Source organism: Vulpes vulpes, chromosome 4 (genome assembly GCF_048418805.1).
Source record: "Vulpes vulpes isolate BD-2025 chromosome 4, VulVul3, whole genome shotgun sequence".
Classification (NCBI taxonomy): domain Eukaryota; kingdom Metazoa; phylum Chordata; class Mammalia; order Carnivora; family Canidae; genus Vulpes; species Vulpes vulpes.
In genome coordinates, this window is record NC_132783.1 from 102,603,276 (window position 1) to 102,621,691 (window position 18,416).

An 18,416-nucleotide genomic window follows, 5' to 3' on the forward strand; every position below is an offset into this window, starting at 1 on the left:
AAATATTTTTTAAACTCTTTTTCTGGCCTTGCCCTCTGAAACATAATAGGTTTTGAAAATAGAACCACCCCCACCCCCAGGTAGCTGTGCAATGGATTCTGGATGGCACATGCCTTCCCATGTAAGCTCTTTCCATGTGATCTCTGCTCTGGTTCTGTACCCTGACAACAGGGCATAATGCATTATTGGTTCTCTACCTCAGGAAGAAGAAACACTCCTGTATAGAGGCCATTGCAAATACTGGTTGCACTGCAACATGGGAACGTTTCTTAGATCAATCTAGTTCAGTCTAGGTTGTTCAAAACACACAACTCGGCATGAATATGAGGTGGGCATACATCTTCTACATATGTTTAAGGAATAGAATTTGGCTAATATTAATATATGTACCATGCTTCTTCCATCCCAGGAAAGTTTTTCACATCTGATGTTCCTGAAATTAGGACTTTTTAATTATTATTCACTTTTAAAGCAGCATTTATTTTTTCCTCCTACGAAATGATATAATCCAGTCTATAGTGTGCTTACCATCAATGCCACCTTACAATCCAGAATGTATCATATTTATTTTTTTTCTATCACAAGCCCCTTTCGCTAAAGGACTTAAGGCATCTTAGAACAAAATACAATGAAATATAAATAGAATTTACTCAGCACAGGAAGTCTCACTTTGTAAAAGTTTGAATCTTTCCCAGAGCAGGCTGGAGTAAAATCAAACCATAGAAGCCTCTGGGTTGTTTTGATAAAGGAATCTCATACTGATCTTGTGCCACTATGAGAACATGGGCAAGTTAGGGCCAGCAGTCTCAGGGTTGCAGAACTCATCAGTGTCAGATAGATTGCCAGAAGGAAGCCAGGGGAGCTGGCTCTGGTGTGACGGTGGCCCTTCAAACCCAGGCAATACCCAGCACCTGTGACACGATGGACATACTGTGGATATTTAATCAAGATGTGCTGACAGTCCATGGCTAACATCAGAACCAGAGGTGAGTCAATCTTCCACACTGCATACTCCCATATCAAAAATAACAAAAATAACAAAAATACTTGATTTTGAATTCTTCTCCTTCTAGCTCCTCAGCAAGTGACCTTAGCAGACTAGCATAAAACTCTGCTGTGTTATAAAGATATTTGGCCCAGGCTCCCTAAAACTCACCTAACCTTTTCATGACCCATGTAAGCTTTCCTTCCCACTTACTTGTTGCTAAGTCCACCTAGGGAAGTATAGAAATCCAGAGTAAGTGTGCAAAGGAACCAAAGAATTTGTCTATCAGAAATTTTATCTTACTTGGAAAATAAATTCATCACTGAGAGTAGAGGTTAGACAATAGCTGAAGGTAGGTGATAAAGCTACTGGTAGCTTCAGGGAAACCAAAGGAAATCAATTATGAAGGTAAAAGCATATATGAGGGGGGTAGTGTAAGTTGTAAGGGTAATGTAAGGGTGTAAGGGTAGTGTAAGGGTGTAAGAATTTCATTAGTTTGTGTGTGAAAACATACTGGTCATTTGAAACATGTACATATGTGTCTTCATGTGACACAAAATGAGAAAACAAACTACCACTTACTATATGTGAATAGACAGACAAAATCCTATAAAAAATTGTGTACACAGGGGAAAATAATAAAAGGAAACGATGGTGGGAAGTTTGAGACCATTAAAGATGAAACACTGTCCACTGACAAGTCACTTGAGTTTTCTGACCCTTAAACATCTTATCTATTTATGTAGGGATATTAGTACTTTTATATGCACCTCACCACATGGTAGTAATGGGGGTTTTAAATAGGTACTGAATATGACAGTGTTTCCTAAAGGCAAAATGATATGCCAATAGGGATTATTATTAATGACAATGGTGATGGTCCCATCACCACCATCAATGTTAATAAGCTAGATAACTGAGACTACAAGTTCACATACCTATAGAAGCCAGGGAAATCACAGAAAGAAGTAAATAGAAAATGCCTGCCCCATCTAAAATGGGCATCCTCTTCTTGGCTCCATGCCCAGAACAGAGCCCGATGCGAGGCTTGATCTCACAATCCTGAGATCATGACCTGAGCTGAAATCAAAAGTTGGATGCTCAACTAACCAAACCCAGGTGCCCCCAGAGAGGTAACAGTTTTGGTTTCCCATCTTTGGGAAAAGTTGTTTCTATGCTTTTAAAGAGAGCTGACATACTTGGCAACTTAAGACATCTATGTAAATGGAGTAATATGTTATGCTCAGTTCTTGTTCTTTTCCTAGAATTGTGACACTTGAAAGTTGGAAGAAATCTCTCAAAACATCTGGCTTCAATTCTCCCAACACTACAAAGATGTACCATATTGCTGAACTGGAAGATTATTGTTAAAATGTCCACCCTACCCAAAGCAATGTATAGATTCAAGGCAATTCCCATTAAAATACCAATGGGATTTTTCTCAGAACTAGAACAAAGAGTCCTAAAATATATATAGAACCACAAAAGACCCTGAATAGCCAAAGTACCCTTGAAAAAGAACAAAGCTGGAGCTATCATGCTTCCTGATTCTAAACTATACTATAAAGCTCTAATAATCCAAACAGTGTGGTACTGGTACAAAAATGGATACAAGGATCAATAGAACAGATTAGATAGCCCAGAAATAAACCCATGCATATATGGGCAATAAGTCTATGACACAGAAGGGAGGAATACTCAATGGGGAAAAGACTGTCTCTTAATAAATGGCATCGGGAAAACTGGGCAGCTACATGCAAATGAGTGAAAATGGACCACTATCTTACACTATATACAAAAATAAATTCAAAATGGGTTAAGGTCTTAAATGTAAGACCTCAAACCATAAAACAACTAGAAGAAAACCTAGGCAGTAAGCTCTTTGACATCAGTTGCAGCAATATTTTTTTGGATCAGTATTCTCCAATAAGGCAACATATGCTAAAATAAATAAGTGGGATTACATTAAATTAGAAAGCTTCTGCACAGTGAAAAAAAGCAACAAAATGAAAAAGCAATCTAGTGAGTGGGAGACGATTTTGCAAATCATCCAGTAAGAACATAACATGAGTTAATATCAATACAAAACAAAACACAAAACAACCTGATTAAAAAAATAGACAGAATATTTGAATAGATATTTTTCCAAAAAAGACATACGGAAGGCCAACAGCATAAGAAAAGATGCTCAACACCACTAATCATCAGGGAACACAAATCAAAACTACAAGGAGATATCACCTCATTGACTATTGACTATTGTTGGATTGACTATTAGCAAAAAGGCAAGAAATAACAAATGTTGGTGAGGATGTGGAGAGGATGTGGAGAAGTTCCTGTCCCCACCTCTCACCTCTCCCCAACCCTTGTGTACTACTTGTGGATAAATTGGGGCAGCCACTGTGTAAAACTTCCTTAAGAAGTTAAAAATAGGGACACCTGGGTGGCTCACTGGTTAAGCATCTGCCTTTGGCTCAGGGCCTGATTCTGAGATCCTGGGATTGAGTCCCGCATCAGGCTCCCCATGGGGAGCCTGCTTCTCCTTCTGCCTATGTCTCTGCCTCTCTCTCTCTCCAGTGAGTAAATAAATAAAATCAAAAAAAAAAAAAAAAAGGAAGTTAAAACTTGAAATACCACATGATCCAGCAACTCTACTTCTGGGGATTTATTCAGAGAAATGAAAATAATAATTTGAAGAGAGATGTGCTTATTGTAACATTATTTACAGTAGCCACGATATGGAAGCAACCTAAGTGTCCACTGGTACGTGCATGCATAAAAGAGTGGACAATGGACTATTATACAGCCATAAAAGAGAATGAGATCTTGCCATTTGCAACAACACGGATGGATCTTGTGGGTATCAAGCTAAGTGAACAAAGCCAGAGAAAGACAAATACCATATGATTTCATTTATGTGGGGAATCTAAAAAACAAAACAAATGCATAAACAAAAGAAAATAGAAACAGATTCCAATATAGGAAATCAACTGTTGGGGAGGAAACAAAACAGTTGCAGGGGATGAGGAGGTACAAACTTCCAGTTATAAAATAAATCATGGGATGGAATGTACAGTACAGGGAATATAGTTATTAACATTGTAATAAGTTTGTATAATGACAGGTGGTAATTACACTGGTCATGGGGATCATTTTGCGATGTATAAAAATACCAAATCACTGTGATGTACTCCTAAAACCAATAGGATATCATATATGAATTACACTTCAATAAAAATAAATTCTCCCAAAACTACAGAAGGAAAAACTAAAGGTTCCCAGAGGACAGGCGACTGCCTTAGTAACATGGAAAGTTCTAGGTAAAATTAAGACTTAGATTTGATTCTCTGGCCTCTTCGGTCTCCAGGGCTCTTTTCTTTTTTACGATGATTTACTCCTTTGTTTTATAGATTCTTTTTATCTTCTGAACCCTTTCAGCGATTTGAGATCAATAAAGAGAGGCAGAAAAGGCCAAGTCTGCCCAATGTAATATGACTTTTTTCCCTCCCTGTGAATTATTTTCACAACCAATCTTTAGTCTCTCGTACTCTAACCAGTTTTTAGTCCTTAAGAGAAGGTGCACTGGTTAGCAAAAGAAATCATAATACCGGCATCCTAATATTTAAATAAGTGATGTCTCATCCTATCTCTTCCTATTTTTAAAAGCAAATTGCTTGACCTGAGTGACAAGAACATGAGAGGAACCCACACAGAAATAGGTGCAGGGTCATAACCTGGTAAAGATCACTGCTCCTCCACTGCAGCAACAAAATCTCTGATAGAAATATATCAAAGGCCACAGTCACTGCAGAAAGAGTAACGTGTAAAGCAGTATCTTAAGCAGGCAGAGTGGAAGGGGTGGGTGGGTAATGGTGAGGTGCCCCAGGGAGATGGAAAAGGTCATTCAGATGAAAATAAGCTTGAGAACTTGGAAAGAGTGCTCCATTACCACAGATGGGAAGAAAACACAGTATCCAATCATATGGAACAGATTGAAATGTGATTCCAGTCAAGTGTGAATGCCAACAAATGCATTGTAGAACTATTTCGGAAGCTGGCATGAAGGCATATGAGTTCCTGTCCCCACCTCTCAGTCCACGGTTGGACATCAACACAATTTGAAAGCAGGAATTTGTAAGGTCATCACTTACATGAATGAATCTTTGTGAATCCTAAGTAAGGATGAGGGATGGGGAAATGTGATAAAGATAAATTAGGTGTCTATCTGCATAGGAGCACTGATTGTTCTGCTGGGGTGTTAAAAAGATGCTACATCATTGGCTTAGTTTACTTATTTTCAAAATTCAAGCAAAGGGATGCAAAATCTCCCTTTGGAGTGAAGATAGAGCATGTGCGGGGTGGCGGGGGGTGGTGGGGGGAGAAGGGAACAATTGATCACTTCCTTTATTGTTAGCTTCCCATAGTTGAGTGTTCACTGATAGAATTGGTTCAGCTCCAAGATGCTGTCTTAGAAACAATTATTGTTTTCCACTAAAATACAACTCTAGCAGAAAACATTAATTTAAGTGATAACTGCCTAAATGCTTCGATATCAAAAATGCGTGCATCCTCTCATCTTTGGATTTACAAGCCAAGAAATAACGACAATGTGCAACAGAAATCATAAAACAAAAGATTTGATAGAAAATAACAAAAGAGAGGGCCACGTCGGCCTGAGGGGAATCCGGGAAAGGCTAGTGCTGGCATTCTGAGGTGCCATACGACATAGCTTTCCCATGCCTCACTAGATCATTCTGATTTCAGAATTCAGATGTTAACCATGTTTGTCTTCTTTACTGGCCTTTGGCCTTCTTTGCCAACCATGTTGCACTATGCCATCTGCCAGAATGCCTTCTTCATTCTTTACCTCTTCTACTCCGGAATGAGGCAAGTGGCTTGGGAGCCAGGGTCTGCCCCCACTACTTCTCTGGACCCTTCTTTAGAAACTGAAAATACCCTCAGCCCACCTTTCCTCCATCCTTTGACTTTATTCACTATTTGTTATTCATTCACCTGACATTTATTGAGAATCTGCTATGTGCTAGACTCTATGCTAGCTAAACACATAGAGTAAAACAGAACACAGGGAGATTGACTCCTGTCTTCAAAGAACTCAAATCCGATGCTGAACACAGTCATATAGCACGGAAGTTCAACAACAGAGAGACATGGGAAGTGAGATTAACCCACACTCGGAAGATCAGAAAGGTCTCTTGGAGAGAAGAACACCACACACAAAGATTCTAAGGCATAGCTGTGGCATATTCAGAAACTATGAATGGAGTGGGATGAATGGTGAGAGATTGGGGGTGGGGAGGGGCACAGGAGCCTTTTACGATAGGCTGAGAGGTATAGACTATATCCAGGGAACAAAAGGTTCCTATCGAAGAGTTTTTAAGCAGCAGAGAGACTTTTTCAGACATGTATTTTATGGAGACTCTGCAGATTGGCTTGTGAATAGCTTAGCAGACAGACAGACTAAAAGAAAGATGAAGAACCTAGGACCACTTAGATCTCCAGGCTGAATATAATACTAATTTGAGCTAGGGTAGTAGTAGGAGGGATAGAAAATTATCTGAGTCAAAATTGATAGGGTTTGGCAATTTATTCTAGGTAGAATTGATGTGGAGCAAGGGAGATCCCTTCCACGTTCCTGACTTGAGCACATGACTGGATGGTGGGCCATGTATTGAGATAGAGGAGACCAAAGAAGAACCAAATGGAGGGACATGTTTGGGTTTAAATCTGTTGTGTCACTTCAAAACTGTTGCATTTGAACTGTCTATTGGACACCTTAGTGGAAATATTCAAGGGCCTTTAGACTTATTAGGTAAAAGATTTGACCTGGAGAAGTGGATAGCAGGGCCATAAAGTCAAAAATAGTAGTTTTAGTTTTGAGTATGAGCAAATAGGAAGCTATAGGGAATGTAGTAGATGTAGTTAACAACTAAGTAAAAATAATAGGTTGCAGAGCATGTGGGAAGTGAGACAGTAGAGTGAGAGAGGATAGAAAATGCTTCCTGGAAATTTTTCAAAGAGAGGAATAATTCTTTCTTTCTTTCTTTCTTTCTTTCTTTCTTTCTTTCTTTCTTTCTTTCTTTCTTTCTTTTTTTCTTTCTTTCTTTTCTTTCTTTCTTTCTTTCTTTCTTTTTCTTTTTCTTTCTTTCTAGATTTTATTTACGTATTCATGAGACACACACACACACACAGACAGAGAGAGAGAGAGGCTGAGACAAGGCAGAGGTAGAAGCAGGCTCTATGCAGGGAGCCTGACATGGGACTCGATCCCGAGTCTCCAGGATCACACCTTGGGTTGAAGGTAGCACTAAACTGCTGAGCCACTGGAGCTGCCCAAGGAATAATATTTAAGTCCTGTTGGCAAAGATTCTCCCTTGAGGGGATACTTAATACAGGAAGAAGGTGAGATCAGATGAGATCTAGAATGCAAGTGGAGGGAAAGAGGATGGATGATGCTTTTCCCATTGTGGCAGAAAGAAGATAGGAGGCTTTGAGCTCTATTCCCACATAGAACGTCCAGTAGATTTGTCCTGCTTCCTACTCAAGTGGATGCTGCTGTGAGTTGAATCCTGTCTCTGAAAAGATTGGTTGAAGTTCTAAGCCATCAGGTATCAGTGAATGTGATCTTATTTGGAAATAGGGTCTTGGCAGATGTAATTAAGACTAGGTTATACTGGATTAGAGAGAGCCCTAAATCCAATCACTAATATCCTTACAAGAAGAAGAGAGATTTGGAGACCCAGAGACACACACAGGGAGAAGATGACCATGAAAAGGTGGAGGCAGAGATAAGAGTTACACTGCTACAACCAAGGAAGGCCAAGGATTGCTGAGAACCATCAGTAGCCAAGAGAGGGAAGGAAGGATTTTCCCTGAGAGCCTTGGAGGGAGCATGGACCATAATTTGGAGCAACACCATGATTTTGGACTTCTAGCCTCTAGAACTATAAGAGAATAAATTTCTGCTGTTTATACCACCCCATTTGGGGTGACTTGTAATAGTAGCCATGAGAAATTAACACAGATTGCTAAAGCCATGCATTCTCTAGGCCAGTACCTAGAGACTATGGCTGTACTACCAAAAATTTAACATAAGAGGCAACTAACTCAAAGGCAACATTGATTCAGGACAGGAGCTACTAAAAAGAATGAGGAAAGAAGTATTCCTTAGATCCAAGGAAGGCAATAGATTAGACAAACATACATCTTATGTCATCACACCATATGGTATCCTCTTCTAACAGTGATCAAGCTCACACACATTATCACAGATGATCTTAAGTCTAAAAACATTATAATGACGTGCTGTCAACACGCCCAAGTAGGAAGGCCCTACTGAGGATGCATCTGCCATCTTACTGCTCCTGTATACCACTGTCTTTTTAAAGCTGGATCAATAAGGATGTCTTGAGTGCATCTCAACCTGCCCCAAATGTTAAATGATACAGAGAGACCAAAGAAATGACCCTTGTCTTTAAGTGGTGACAATTTAATGTTGACATAAGTGACTTATATGCATGAAATACCAAGAGAATATTACAAATCAGGATGTAATGAGGTGCTAAATTGAATAAGGCAGACTATAAGTCTGTTATGCACTTCCAACTCTGGCTCTAGCTGGGTAGAGTTGGTTGGGAAGCTTTGGGTAAAAGATGGGGCCTGTGCTGGGATGGATGCTGGGTTGGTCATGAGGAAACACAGTAGTTATGTCATCTTTTCTAGCTTGTGCCATCCTAAGCCTGGGATTTTTAGTAAGGCTAGGGGCTGGGTTAGGATAAAGGCTAAAGCCTTAACAACTCCATAGGGATCCCCAATCAACAGAAGCAGAAATAGACAAAGCTACAGATACGATGAAAATGTTCCGGTGCCTAACCATTCAACGTCACAACACCTGGTACTGTCTTAAACACATAGCCCCTAATTGATACATATTTGTTAAATGACAACATGTCTGAGAATATTAAACAGCTACTATTTGGAGTTTCTGACACTGTATTAAGGGTTCTGCATTGTATTTTCTTTTGAATTTTTTAATTTTCATCAAAATTTTTAAATGAACTTAAATAACCAAGTAGTTATACAAAGTTTGGTTCAAAAGTAGCAATCATTTTCCATCACCACCAATTTTTTTCCTTCCCAGGGGAAACCACATTTACTTTTTTACCTGATTATTTTGATATTTAAGTCTATAAATACCATGTATTGTTGCTATTTGTTGCATTTTCAATTGTAGGCATTCTCTAGTAACTTCTTACTCCAGAAGATACCGATCTAGGCTTTTTGCTCCACCTGCCTGGTCCACATATGTACCTTTTCCATATCCCCATCTTTCTTAGATAATGCCTAGATTGTTATTCAATATTAACATTATTGCCCGTGTAAATGCTACTAAGACCTGACCATGTAGTAACTGAGGAATGTTTTTTAATTTTATAAATATTTTTTTCTGGAGTTGTCTCTTTACAATTTACTTTCGTTTCTATGCACTTATCACTGTGGAGACTAATTCCTTTGGGTCACATTCCTGTTGTAATTACTATGTATCCCTGGGCAAGTTACTTAACCTCTCTGAGCCATAGTTTTCCCTTCTGTAAAACAGGAGTAATAGTAATACACAGTGTAATGGTGGTCAATGTCCTTCAGACAAAACACTACAAAGCATACTGTGGTCAAACAAAATTGGGTTTACTAACTCGCTCCAAGGAGGATGAAGACACACAATGGTGAGCCATGGAGTGCTTTTAGTAAACTGTTAAGAGGTGGCATATAGCTCCTATTCTCTGAGCTTGCCCAAGGTATTACAAAAGGCTGCTGTTAGGTGATTTTAGAGAAGGCTCAGGGAAACAGGTTCACTCTGCATTTGGTGCTGTCAGAGAAAGGGGATGATTCTGTGATCAGACTTCTCAATGTATCATATCTATAGGAAAGGCTGACAAGAAGAGGCTAATGCTGCAATTAGTAAAGAAAGAATAATCATTCATTTTTGCCTGGAGAGGGGAATGTTTTGAATTTTTGTGTTTGGGATAGTAACTTTGTTTCCGTCTATGTTAAGGCAATATTATAAAGTGGTATTATTTTAATTTCATCCTAGTCTCAGAGTGGCCTTGTTTAGTGTTTATATTCTCCTAGATTGTTTTTGTTCAAAGAGAGAACACCACCAGCCAGCCAGGAATGCCAGACTAGCTCCTAACAGCACCTCTGCCTACATATTAACGTCAGGCTGGTTCCCAGCAACAAAGGCTACTTTTCTTTTTCTCAGTGGTGAGGATTAAATGAGCTATCATTTATATAAAAAAAATTAGCAGAATAGTTGCCTTAAAATATTTGTTATGAGACACTAAAAGCACAGGCAACAAAAGAAAAAATAGGGAAAGTGGACATCAAAATTAAAAATCTTTGAATATTAAGACACTCAGAAGAGTGAAAAGACAACCTGCAGAATGGGAGAAAATATTTGCAAGTCGTATTTCTAATAAGTGACTGATATCCAGAGTACATAACAAACTCCAGTTCAACAACAACAAAGAACAAACCACTTTACTAAAAAGTAGTCAGAGGACTGGAGTAGATATTTCTCCAAAGATGACACACAAATGGCCAATAAGTATATGAAAAGATGCTCGAGATCACTAATTGTTAGAAAAGTGCAATCAATGATATATCACCCCACGCTCATTAGAATGGCTATTATAATAAAAAAAGAAAATAGAAAATAAGCATTAGTAAGGATGTAGAGAAATTGGAACCCATGTGCATTGCTGGAGAAAATGTAACAGGTACAGTCACCGTGGAAAACGGTATGGTAAGTCCTCAAAAAATTAAACATGGAATTATTGTATGATTCAGTGGTTCTACTTCTGGGTTTATATCCAAAAGAAATCAAAGCAGGTCCTGGAACAGATATCTGTATACCCAAGTTCATAGCAGCATTATTCACAATAGCTAAAAGGTGGAAACAACCCAAGCGTCCTTTGACTGATGAATGAATTAACAAGATGTGGTACAGAGATACAAAAGAATATTGTTTAGCCTTAAAAAGGTAGGAAATTCTGACAAATGCTACAACATGGATGAATCTTGAAAACATTGTACTAAGTGAAATAAGTTAGTCACAGGACACATATTGTATGATTGATCCGTCTTCTAGGAGGTACCTGGAATAGTCTAATTCATAGAAACAAAATATTACTGTGGTGGCAGGGGGTGGAGTGGGAGAGGAGAGGGAGAGAGTTAGTGTTTAATGAGTACAGAGTTTCTGGGGGGGGGGATTAAGATGTTTGGGGATGGATGGTGGTAATGGTTGTACAACAGTGTGAATGCACTTAAAGTCACAGAACTGTGTGCTTAAAAATGGTAAAAATGGGTAATTTCCTGTTATATATAAATCACTTACGATAAACTAACACTAAGTTAAAAAGTAAATAATATCAAACTTGACCTCTGTTCCAACTAAGTTTCCTTTCAAGATATTTAATGCAGAAGAATGTCATTTAATATTCATAACAACTTTATAAGTTTTATCACTTTTATTACTGTTTTATAGGTTAAAAAACGAAGATCTATTACGTTGTTCAAGATCATAATGTTAGAAAGTGTCTGAGGCTGAGCTATAATTTGAATCCAAGTAGGGACCTTAGAGTCTGACTCTTAAGAATATAGTTATTCTTTATTATTTGGGGGAGAGGTCAAGAGATTTACCAAGGGCTAGGGCTGTAACTTCTATTGAAACTGCCCATTGGTAAAAGAAATCTATCTTTTCATTCAACAGAGAATTGAGAGATCTCTAATAAGGGGTTGGGGCCATATTTTAAAATGGCTTTTCAAGAGTCTGAAGGAAGCTACTTAGGATTAAATGCAGTCTTTAAGGGAATTCAGAAGAAGCTGGCATTCTGGATAAAAATTGTAAGGGCAGGAAACTGTTAAGAGGTGGCATATAGCTCCTATTCTCTGAGCTTGCCCAGGACATCTTTTTGTATGTACTAAGGAGCAGGGACAGAGATGGAGAGGTAGAATGTACACAATGCTTATCGACCTTGGGAATTTTGTCAATAGCAAGATTATTTGCTGAAGAGGAGCAGTTCTGTGCCATATGTCACTTCTATGCTGCGCATCTCCAAAGGAATTACCTGTCCATCTCGCCTATGTGCTCATTTGCACAATGGTACAGAACAGTGGTCCCAACCCTAGCGGACGGAAATTGCTAGACCTTCAATCAAAAAATGTGTCAGTGTTGCAAGAAGGCACACATGAAAAAAAATAAGGTCTGATCTCTGTTTGCTAGACTCCTGATGCCAGTTACTAGTGTCAGAAGAGTCCTGAGAACCATCACTTCCCAATTATCAGGGTGGGAAACATTGTTTCAGAGGATAGGGTGAGTTTCCAGGAGCCCATAAAGCTGGAGACTTTATGCTTTTTCCGCTTGCTGCTGGGATTGCTTTCAACATTCCCTACAAAGTGTTACAGGGCCCCAGATCTCATTTCTCCACTTCCACAGGAAAAGTGCAAGCTTTGCATGATTGTGTAGGCCTGTTCTGTCAGTGGCCTAGAGGGTGGAGTGAAATCCACACTGTCTGGGAAGAGGGGTTGGGGGGGCTGTAGCTGGGACCACCTGGTCAAGCTGGACACAAGGAATTTACAAACAGAATGTTAGGACAAAAATGGAAGCTTAGAGACATTTTGGGCCAAAGGCCAAGCTTGAAAGATAGGAAAGCAGAAGCAAAGGATAACTGAGTAACTAGCCAAAGACCAAGCTGTGAAACAGAGACGACTTCTACTTTAGAGATTCCCCATTATATTCACGCTTCCCAAACTTATCAGATCAGAAGAATCACTTCAAGAATCCCTGCCATGAAATCATAGTTCTTCAGCCCCTCTGGAATTTACTGAGCCAAAGTCTAAGGGAATAGTGTGGGGCTTTGTGTGCTTTTCAAGCAGAGAAGGTGAAGAGTATTTTGTGAAGCTATATGTTTTTTCAACCTTTTAAAAACTGTAACATGCCCCTTAATAGAATGTTTTCAGTGCATTCTGTGTATTTCAAGAAGCTACACAAAGATTTTAGAGGATAACATTTAACAATGGGGTACGGTAAAAAGTCTCTGAAATTAGGAAGATTGTATTTGAAACACGGGTCCTTCATTTTCCAGCTTTGTGATCTGGGCAAGTTACTTAACTTCTCTGTGCTACAATTGTTTCATCCATAAAATGAGTATGATAGCAAGACCTTACTGCATTGGGATGTGGTGGGGAAAGATAAAAGTCAACGAAGGAAGGTATATAAAGTGCTTAGCATAACAGCTAACATGAAGGGAGGCAAAGGATCTCCGGTGGGGAGCCAAACCCTGTGTGGGTATGCATTTGGGGCAAGAGCAGGTGCCATCTCTGTGACCTCTACAGCCTTGAGACAACATCCTGGACTTAACTTCACTGCCCAGTGGCCTGAGAGCTCCTCCGGAGGAGTAGCAGCCAGGGCCAACCACTACCTGGGCACCCATGTTCAGGGAGCTCTGAACATCTGGTTGAGGGGAGAGTTTGGAACCAAGAGGCTCATGCACAGAACAAATTCAATGTGATAAAGGGAATGATGTTGGGACTTGATTTCCTGTCCCTAAAATCATGAGTTAAGGAAGAAATTTTTCCCAGATAGGCGAAGCTTCTCTGGTCAGCAGTCCCACCAGTTTCTTTGCACTGGCCTTGCCACTACTCTTCATGGTGCACCTGATGAGGCTCTTTTGAAAACTTCTCACCTACAAACGGACACAGTATGACACAAAATATGTATATTGAATATATTTTTGTAAAATACATGTATTTCCCCATGCTGGGACATTCTGATCTGCCCGTCCTTCCTTAAATTATCCATTCCCCCCATTGTACATGATGAAAAGGAATAAATTAATAGAATGAAGGGAGTTGCTAAAGATATTGGTTAACTAGTTTATTTAATAAAATTGAGCATCTACCATGAACGTAAGATCGGAACCCCTGCAGTGGAGGTCTCTGCAGGAGGGAGAGAAGCTGAGAGGAGAGAGCAAAACCTACAGAGAAGAGAAGCTGGTGTTTAAATGCGGTACATCAGGAGAGGTGGCACAAACACCTCACAGTGTACAATGACTTTTAAAAAATGAGTCAGTATTATCAGCACAGTACAATCATCTATGTGTATAGTGATTGCTGTGAGCTCTTCAAAAAACCCAAAACTAAGTTAAATTGCAGCAAGCATAGCTGCTTAATAAAGCGAGATAATTTAGAATATACTAGAGGAAAAAAATTTCCCCAAAATATATAAGGGGAAGAATTTTCATTAACTTAAAACAATTCTGAGGACCCTCTTCTTGCTTGTCCCAAATCCAGCCCCATGGATGATGGGCGGGCCCCAGTGAGTGAGGCTGTCCTGGAAAGGTGTGCTTTAATTTTCATCAGAGAATAGAAATTCTTACATATCTATAACTGTCAAGATGAATTGGTAACCTAAAAAATCTGTTTTTAGAGGTTTTTTTTTTGGCTTTTTGTTTTGTTTTGTTTTTAGAGTTCTGACTATAACCTCAAAGTCAGTTAATTCCTATAAAAATTTAGTTATGAGCAATGAATATATGGTCCACTGTCAATGAGAATGCAGGATACATGGCCTCTTAGTAAAACCACATTTTATCCATGGATTAAGTCAAGTTTTATCCCTGGGCTGTGCAATGTTTGGATATTTGTACAATTGCCTTTTAACTGAAAGTGTTTTCTATGGCTTATGTGGAGGGCATTTTCAAGAAATTTTGATAGGAAATTCTTTAGCATATGTATTATGGCATGTCACTGAGAATTCAGTTATCTGAGATGCACACATTAGCTCTTTTAAAATAAGTTTCCTTCTGGCCTCCCTCAGAGAATTTCCCTGAAGCAGTTGATTTATTTTTATCATGGATATTATGCATTTTATCTTATCTGTGTTACCCTTTTTGCTTTGGTTTCTAGGAAGCTCAGAATCAAATTTTCTGTGTATCTTAAATAATGGAACAGGACTTTATATACGAGTTTATATGTATGTTTCCCACTCTGTTTATTTTTTTCCCTTCACCCTTATTCTATCATCTATAATTATAGTTTTCCAGTTAGAGAAATCCGTTCTAAGCTGTCACACATCATGGGGGAGATGTAAGAAAAGGAATGAATGGCTGGTTGGCTGAATAAATGAATAAATCAAGGAAGATTTTGCTTTATGATGCTGAATATAAGACAATCATTAAGTTAAGTAAGCAACTGAATTCTTGGACCACTCAAGGAAACCTGAAGCTTGCTAATTCTGATGTACTATTTTTGTTTATAATTAACTAAGACATTGCTTTTTTTTTTTTTTTTGACATTGCTTTTTTAAAAAGGGCTCAGGGCACCTTTAATGCACTCAGTGACAAACAGAGACTCTCCAACTGGGACAGCTCCTTTGCCACACAGGGCCAACTGAGAGGGGTCCTGGCAGAGGCATCCTGATTACATTTCTCCTCTGTAGTCTGATGTTACTAATGAGAGTTCCAAACCCTTTATTTAGACTTAAAAAAAAAAAAAAACCCTAAACTCAACCATTTCTGAGAGGGGAGGTGAGCCAATGTTTTTAGATTATAATGTGGCTGCACATATATTTTCTGCCTCGTGTGCTGATAGCAAACTGCAAACCCTATCCTGATTTGGAAGGCTGTCTTGTTCCTCCATCTGCAGGAGCCTCCATTATGCTGCTGCTGGGATCCAGATTTTTTTCCAGATGAGTTGTTTCATAGGATTTGAAATTATGCTTCTGTATACAAGAAACATCTCTGGAACTATCCCACCCTGGCAGAAGGTCAGAACACGGGATGAGCCACTTGCCAGAGCTCAGCTATCTGGAAGAAAATGCTTGGAGGGAAAGGAAGACACCACCCTTCGAAGCATCTAACTAGCTGTACCTGGATAACTGCTGGATTGGCATAGATTGAAGGTTAGAGCAGTTCGGCTTCAGAGGTGCTGAGGTTTTAGTACCGTCCACTAAAGAATGCACTGCAGTCACAGAAAATACTGACAGTCAAGTCATAAAGGTGAAGTTTTGTTGTTGCCTTGAGGATGTTTTCATGTTGTCAAAACATTTTAGGTGTTTAGTTTATGTCCAAGTTGTCTCTTTAGAACATAGGCTCTTTGGGCAGGCAATGTGAGTACTGACTCTCCTTAGTGATGGGCTTCAGTAATGTCAAGTATTAACAGCAACAATAAGAGGAGAGCTGCAAATAAATTTTTTACTGTTGTGTATGGGGCTGAGCATGCTGGAAGAGGTTTCATTTCCCCCAAAAGAGACAAAGATCAAACTACTACCAGGTCTTCAGAACACAAGGTCACTGACAAATGACCAACTTAAAAAAATTCTGTGCAATTAACCAGCTAAACATAACACAACGAATCACATGGTCATTTTGTTTGTGCCAGGACACCTACAGAAAAACCCAGCCCCTTTCATCAAATTCAATTCAGGACACCCAGGCACGCAGCTCTGTACTTTGCATCTTCTGTGTCAAACTCTATTTTCAATCCTTTATGTCAAATTTAAATTCATGGCAACTGCATTCTGATCTTGATAGAATCCCCAATTCACCCTGGACCCCAAATCCATTCCATAAGACACACATCCACACACACAGATACACACACACACCCCTACCTAAGAGCACACATATTTGCACTTGATTTGTACTCACTTAGCTAAGTTAGAGTCAAGAATTTTGAATGACTGCCCATTAGCCAGAGCTTTAACAAGTTTTCAGATAAGCACCTGCTGAAAACAAGGGTACTGCACAATTGGGTCTTCACCCCTCAGGTGAATAAATCGTATCCACACAGCTCTAGTTCGGGATGAAAATGGACCCTCAAATGTTCTGCAGTATTTCCCCCTGTTACTGAAGCTTAAATTGCTATCAATCTTAAGTGAGCTGAACAAATTGATGTGAGTGATGAAAAATAGCTAAGTTTGACTCTGAACACAAAGATCTGTTGTGTCCACCGAAGTGAGGTCTCGATTAGGCAGAAAGCCAACAAAAACACCCTATCAACAACTTATAATCTGATACAATGTCAAAAAGAAAAGAAATCTCTCAGTGTTATCACTGAGAAAACATTCTGGATGGCCCTCAGATATGAACTGACCTCTCTTCTGGAAATCATCTTTGCTTGGCTATCCATATATGCATAAAAGGATATAGTTTTTAAAAGCTCATTTTCTCCCTAATAATTGTCTGTTTTTAAAAAGCTATCAGCAGGTGCACCTGATTTCAAAAGCCTCTTGTCCTTCATAATACAATATTCATCACGATTACATAGTATGAAATAAAAAGCAGCAAAACATAAGCGAGGATAGTTCAATTAAATGCAACATAATCTCTGCAGCAAAAAAAAAAAAAAAAAAAATGGCTCTGTAGCTAAAATCAGGTTCCGATGAAAGAAAAAAGGGAATATATTTCCACATATTTTTAATTATATAGAATTTCCTCAAACATGATTTTTCATAATATATTCCATTAAGTTAACATCACATTTGAAGAAAGAGCATTTTCCGATTTCATTTTAAGCCTGATTTTGAGCAATTACAGTGTCATTGTTCCGCAGTAGAAAGGTTGAATTCATTTACTGTGTGGTTATGCTAGTTATGATTGATGTCTCTTCTCCAAATGATAAACCAATCACCCCAATGATGTAATGTCATTTTAAGAGTGCCATAATCACATTTCTCTCAAACTAGAAGCTCTGATGAGTTCTAATAAAGATTTATGGTAGATTAAAGGCCTTCATAATATCAACAATGGATTGCTCATTTGATGAGAGATTTGATTAGGTAATTTTTTTGAAAAAGAATACGAGTTTACTAAATATATCAGGCCTGGCTTTGAAGAAGGGCATGGGCCAACCTAAGTAGCAGTCCATCATTCCATCTTCAGAATGAATCATCTTCAATGTATTTGGGAGGTCCTCTCTAATTGTAGAGGTTGAGGCCAGTGGTGGCATATTTTCATGGGTGAAGCCAAAACACAATCTCATCAAGGTACACCCTTGGCATGGAAAGCTCTGTATTGCCTTTGATGGGAAATGCTAATGAACACCATGAGTGGTCAATTCAGAAGATAGCTCCAAAGCCATTGGATCAGGAGCAATTAATTTCTGCAAATGTCTGTCCTTGGCCATGGGTACTTAACCTTAGATATTTGCCCATTCCTGTGTTCATACGTTTTGTGACCATTTCACCAACAAGGCAGGTCAAAATAAGGCATGATTATTGCTGAGTCTGGGACAATTTTACCTAAGACCTAGAAACTGGGAGCTGAGGCAGTAGCCACAAAATCCTCAAAAGAGTGAGAGAACCTTGCCGACCAGTCCCTTTGCTTTATGCAACTGAAAACCACAATGAGAACTAGGA

The 18,416-nt window shown here is 39.0% G+C and overlaps 1 protein-coding gene across 49 annotated transcripts in view; it reads right to left on the reverse strand.

Annotated features, from left to right (window-relative positions):
* Positions 1 to 18,416, reverse strand: part of TENM2 (teneurin transmembrane protein 2) — a 3,534,961-nt gene that overhangs the window by 353,751 nt on the left and 3,162,794 nt on the right. The gene's annotated exons all lie outside the window — the stretch shown is intronic.